The sequence below is a fragment of the Medicago sativa genome, chromosome 6, assembly GCF_051527215.1.
Source record: "Medicago sativa cultivar Bolivia chromosome 6, Bolivia_mono, whole genome shotgun sequence".
Classification (NCBI taxonomy): Eukaryota; Viridiplantae; Streptophyta; class Magnoliopsida; order Fabales; family Fabaceae; genus Medicago; species Medicago sativa.
The window spans coordinates 7,208,889-7,215,301 of record NC_140754.1 but is presented as its reverse complement, the minus strand read 5'-3'; the positions used below and the strand labels follow the sequence as shown (position 1 = coordinate 7,215,301).

General features: G+C 36.5%; 1 long non-coding RNA gene across 1 annotated transcript; it reads left to right on the top strand.

The window, feature by feature from the left end:
• Positions 1-4,364: 4,364 nt before the first annotated feature.
• On the top strand, positions 4,365-5,883 carry LOC146912446 (uncharacterized). Its single transcript, XR_015016477.1, has 3 exons — positions 4,365-4,485; positions 4,589-4,712; positions 4,924-5,883. It is a non-coding gene; the product is annotated as an uncharacterized LOC146912446 (long non-coding RNA).
• The last annotated feature ends 530 nt before the right edge of the window (positions 5,884-6,413 follow it).

The window sequence follows — 6,413 nt, the reverse complement described above, 5'->3', positions numbered from 1 at the left end:
GCATGCCAATGCTCCTTGCTTGGCCTACTTGTAAATCTGCATAAGAGTCCCACGACATAGGCAATGTCGGGTCTAGTACAATCAGTGGCATATCTGAGACTGCCAATGATGCTCGCATATTCAGTTTGTCTAACACCATCTCCAGTGTTCTTAAAAAGTTTTACACTTGGATCATAAGGTGTGCTTGCAGGTTTACAATCAATGTAGTTGTATTTCCTTAATATCTTCTCAACATAATGAGACTGATCCAAGGAAATTCCTTTATCTGATCTAGTAATCTTGATGCCAAGAATTACATCAGCTTCTCCTAGGTCCTTCATATCAAAGTTGTTACTCAACAGTGATTTCACAGAATTTATGGCAGGAATGTTTGACCCAAATATGAGTAGATCGTCTACATATAGACATATGATAGTGCAAATGTTTTTATCATACTTGTAGTAGATACATTTGTCACTTTCATTCACTTTGAACTCATTCGAAATCATTAAGTTGTCAAACTTTTCATGCCATTGCTTAGGGGCTTGTTTTAGACCATACAGAGATTTGTCTAACTTACATACTTTGCTTTCCTGTCCATGGACTACAAAACCTTCAGGTTGTTCCATATAGATTTCTTCTTCCAACTCACCATTCAAAAAAGCAGTTTTCACATCCATTTGGTGTACTATCAAGTTATAAACAGCAGCCAAGGAAATTAGTACCCTTATGGATGTGAATCGAGTAACTGGTGAGTAGGTATCGAAAAAATCTATATTTTCTCTTTGTCTGAAACCTTTGGCTACAAGGCGTGCCTTGTATTTGTCAACAGTTCCATCAGGTTTCAGTTTCTTTTTCAAAATCCATTTACAACCTATTGGTTTGCAGCCTGGAGGCAGTTCAGTCAAGTGCCAAGTATCGTTAGACTGTAGAGAATCCATTTCATCATTTATGGCTTCTTGCCATAAGTCTGCATCCAAGGAAGACAAGGCTTCTTTGAGATTTGATGGATCCTCTTCTAATGTATTGACCACATATTCAGGTCCATACTCTTTAGCAGTTCTTGCTCTCTTACTTCTTCGAAGTTCTGTAACATCAGTTATGATGTTTTCATCACTATTTCTGATTACTGGATTGTGATCAGGTGTAGTGTTCATGTTTGCGCCCCCACTATTACCCCCACTATCTCTTGATAGAAAGGGAAATTTCGTTTCATAGAAATCGGCGTCATTTGATTCTATGATCACCTTAGCCTTTAGGTCATAAAACCTATATGCTTTACTGTTTAAGGCATACCCAATGAATACACATTCATAGGCTCTACTGGCTAGTTTTACTCTCTTGGGTTTAGGAATCCTTACATACGCTAGACAGCCCCATGTTCGAATGTAAGACAAATTTGGTTGTCTTTTCTTCAAAATTTCATAAGGAGAAATTTTGTTCTTAGTTTTAGGTACTCTATTTAGCACGCAGCTAACAGTCAGTAAAATTTCTTCCCACCAATGAGGCGCTGCACCAGAATTAAGCATGATAGCAACTACTAATTCGGTAAAGGTTCTATTTTTTTCTTTTCCGCTTTACCGTTCATCTCAGGAGAGTAAGGTGCAGTTGTTTCATGAATGATTCCGTGCTCTTTATAATACTCATTGGATGTGTGTGATAAATATTTGGTGCCTCTGTCACTACGATAGCGCTTGATTCTATTATTGAATTGATTTTCAATTTCTTTTACAAAAATTTAAACATATCAAGCGCATCACTTTTGTTTTTCATTAAATACACAAAAGTGTAATCAGAGCAATCATAAATAAAAGTTATAAAGTATCTTTGCCCGTTTTTAGTCAGATTACCATCAAGTTCACATATATTAGAATGTACTAATTCAAATGGTTCGGTTTCTCTTATTACAAATTTATGAAATCCTTTTGTTATTTTTGCTTGACTACAAAACTGACATTTTTCAAATTCATTCAAAGAAAAACTAACATTCATTCAAAGATAACTTAGGAATTAAACCGATATTGCTCATATTAGAAATGATTCGTTTATTAACGTGACAGAGTCGTGCATGCCAAATAAGAACCAACCATCAGATTCACACACCATGTTGATCCACCAATCATCAGATCCACCCACCATGTTGACTTCAGTTGTCATTGCAGTATACGGCTGCTCCTCATTTGTTGTAAAGTGAGTCTGAGCTTGAGCCGGTCTATTGGATGGGTTTCTACACTTTCGTGCCATATGACCTGGTTGTCCGCAATTGTAGCAATTAACCGGTTGAGCAGGGTCATTCTTTGATGGTTGAGCTCTTGGGACCTTTGGTGGGTTCCCATTCTTATTCCGATTGGAATTCTTATTTGCAGGGCGGTTCTGATTCTTAAATTGTATGCCAGTAGGCTTCAGAACAGCACCCACAGATTTCTTTTTAGTGTTGTTGTTCGAGACAGCAAACACCTCTTCATTCAGTTTTTGTTTTCTTGCCTTTTCTTCAATACGAAGTCGAGTAAACAGACTTTCAAGAGACAACTCCTTAGTCTTATGCCTAAGGGCATTCTTGAAGTCCTTCCAAGCAGGGGGCAGTTTATCAATTATCACAGCAATCTGAAACTGCTCAGGTAATTGAATCCCTTCAACAAAAATCTCATGAGCTATATTCTGAAGCTCCTGAGATTGTATTTCGACAGATTTCTCGTCGTTCATCTTATAGTTTAGGTACCGGCTCACAGCAAATTTCTTTGATCCAGCCTCTTCAGTGTTATACTTATTCTGAAGAGAATCCCAAACATCCTTAGCTGTCTTATGAATAAGATGCAGATCATATAGATGATCCGCAAGACAGTTCAAAATATAATTCTTGCACATGCAATCATCATCTTGCCAGAGGAGTATATCCTTTTCAGTCTGTTTCACCTTTTCAGCATGTTCGGTCGTAAGCCTTTCCAACTCAGCATTTGTCGCAGATACAGAAGCATCTGTAGCCACTGCTGTCTTACCGTTACTAGTCGTTTCCATAGGAACCGACATCGATGGTATCACAGGTACGTTATTCTTCAAGACGTGGGCAACCTTTTTAGTATTTAGAAAAAACATCATCTTTGTTTGCCAACGCTTGAAGTTACTACCGTGAAACTTAAACGGTTTGTTGAAATCGATAGCTGTTCCAGATACAGTAATTTCGTTGTTGGTACTCATGTTTTCGAAACGTCTTAAAATTGTTGTTTTTCGATTTAAAAAATTATACCGAACGAAATTACTGGGTGAGTCACGACCAGGTCGCTTTCTTTAAGACGTTTCGCGGCACTACCCTAGTTTGTGCAAGGTAGACTAACAACCACGCCGTCTCCAGGATAAAACAGCCCAGATCACTGTTACGAGTATATACTGCACAGTATATAGTCGCTCGAGAATTACACCTCAAAGTATGGTTCAATCGTATGATCGAAGCCACTCGATACGGTACGCAGCCGCTCTATTCGAAACCGATGGGACAGAAAGGAGTAGAAGAAGAAGAACGATTTAAAATCGAAGGGAGAAGAGAGAAAATCGCACAGGAAGCATCAACTGTGAGATTTTGGTGTGTAGAATGAGTGGGGGGGAGCTCTCCTTTTATAGGCAGAGTTCGCGAGAATTACTTGGGGATTAAGTTTGCTTAATCCTTAAGCAAACGCGTTTTACACGTGACTTGGGGATTAAGTTTGCTTAATCCTTAAGCAAAGCAAACGCGTTTACTTAATTGGAAATATCCGGATACTGGTTTGGATCGGGTCGAAATGTAACACATCAATTTGTTACGCGAACGCTTTCGTATAATGAAAAATTAATTAATTAATTTAACATTTTCAAGTGACAAAAAATATATATCAATTTTCCAACCCACGACCCAAGCCCGGCCCGGCCGGTCGGACGGCGGCGTCACGTGTGATATATGTATTTTGTAAGCGTTCACCCGTTCACAAAAATGGGTACCCCAAGGGCACACCCTTGGAGGTCACCCCACCCTTATATAAACACTTACTAGTTGGGGTGACTCTCCAATGTGGGACATTTTTAAGTCACATACCCACACACTAGTTTCTCATAGTGTTTTCTTTCTTTCCAATTTTTTCACTAGACTTTAACTAGTGTTCCAACAGTTTTCCTGTGATTCCGGTTCACAAAAATGGTGAAGAAACAACGGTTATGATAAAAAACATTCCTAGCAAATATTCGTATATATGTTTCACTTTCCTTTCATATATTCCTTCTTTAATATGCACTTTCTCCTTCATTATGTGCATTTATTTTTAGTTATTCTACTTTATGGTTTGAAACTGCTTTTAAAATTTAAGCTGGTGCATGCATGATTGTTCATTACTTCATTCATTAATCAACTTGTTGGTACAGTCGAGATAAGTTGCTGGCTTTCTTGGAGGAACATTGCATGCCTGAAAATGCTATAGATCAAGCCAATGGTGAAGAAAGTACTTTTGCTTTCGATTTCCTTTATTTACCTATTGATTTCAGGTACACTGCCAAAATAACTTCAATCACTAGAATTTTTTTTTGTGTGTGAAATGTTGATGTGTTCATACACTGCTAATTGTGACATTGTTTAATTAATTTGCAGAACTGAGTTAAACAAAGGTTATGCCTTTGTGAATTTCACTAATCACGAGGCAGCTTGGAAATTTCTTCAGACAACCTCTGGGAAGAAGTGGGAACATTTCCATTGTTCCTGTGGTTTATATAAGGTAATTTAATGTTCTCATTTTTTTTTACCTTTACCCTTAACAATATGTGAAGTGGATGCACAATTTAGATTGTTTGTGTTAAAAAAATGTTACAATAAGATCTTAAAAATGACTATGTAAGTGTAATTTGTGAAAATATCATTAATCTTTTACTACTTGTTTGGCCATGATGCTAACTTTTTTTTCCTTCATGCATGGTTTTTGATTGAAGGGTAAGGTGTAGAAGAAGAGGTGGAATAAGGTTCACAATCAATGGTCATTCTTACTTCAATTTAGTCCTTGTGACTAATGTTGGAGGTGCTGGTGATGTGCATTCTGTAGCCATCAAAGGTTCAAGGACTAGATGGCAAGCCATGTCAAGGAATTGGGGACAAAATTGGCAGAGCAACTCTTATTTGAATGGACAAAGTCTTTCATTTGTAGTCACCACTGGTAATGGTCATAGTATTGTGTCATTTAATGTTGCCCCACCCAGTTGGTCCTTTGGACAAACCTACACTGGAAGGCAGTTCCTCTACTAACCAACCCTTTAAATGCATCTTGCATATAGTAAAAAATAGGCCTAAAAAATAACTAAGTCATAGTTAAAGGTGTGTCTTGTATGTGATACGTGTCAGTGGAGCAGACACTTTATATTGAATGTGTTTAGTATCCAACATGTGTTAGTGGCATGTCTAGTATTCAACACTTCATATTAAAAGTGTGTCTAATATTCGACATGTGTCGGTGGTGTGTTCAACATTTGATATGCTCAATATCAACACCACCGCGACATCGATATATATAGTTACATCCGATCACTTCTATTTGCTCAAATGATTAATGGTGTCTATATGTATCTACATTGCTATCGTTATCGTACCCGTATATGTGTCAATGCTTCATAGTTGTTGATATTCAACACAACTAAAATGGTGTAGTCTATGTAATATACTTTAATTTATATTATTAGTTATTTTTTCCCTAAAAATAATTGTTTCCTTAATATATGTCAAGTCTCAAGGGAAAGTACTTCTATTTGAAAGAAGTTAAGTCATGTGATGAATTTAGCAAATGAGATTCTAGCTTTATTCAGAAAGAAAACCTTTACAATATTGTTTAAATATATTCTTCTTGTACATGAAACTATTATTGAATAAGAAATGTCAATGCTTCATTAGTTTAATAAAAATTAAATGCACATTTTTACATCCAAAAATTTCATTGCACAAGTTGTTTGCAGAAAATGGGTGGCTGCTATGACTTAAAGATGAATGAATTTCCTTGTTGGATAAAAATGTTGTGATGTAATGATTTTTACTTATTGTTATCTTGCCTCAAACGGAAATTAGAGATGCCACAAGTGTTAATGTATCAATGTCTATAAGGTCACTTTTCATGCAAGGTCACTTCTTTAAGAACTACCACACAAAATGGTACAAAATGAACACTACGACACCAAACTCAGTAGATATTTAACTTAGATGAAAAAACTGGAGTTGAAAATGCCTCTACTTGGACAATTTCAATCATTCAATAGATCTATCTCTTCTACCTTTTTCGTATCAAAATTCAACACACAAAAATCATGATCATATAAAAAAACACAATAAATTAGTCTATCGTCAAACTCTTAATAATAAAATGGATGAACTAGAAAAACAAATATAAAAAAAAGGAAGGTGAAGCAAACTTGTTCAGGAGGCACTTGTGGTAGAACCT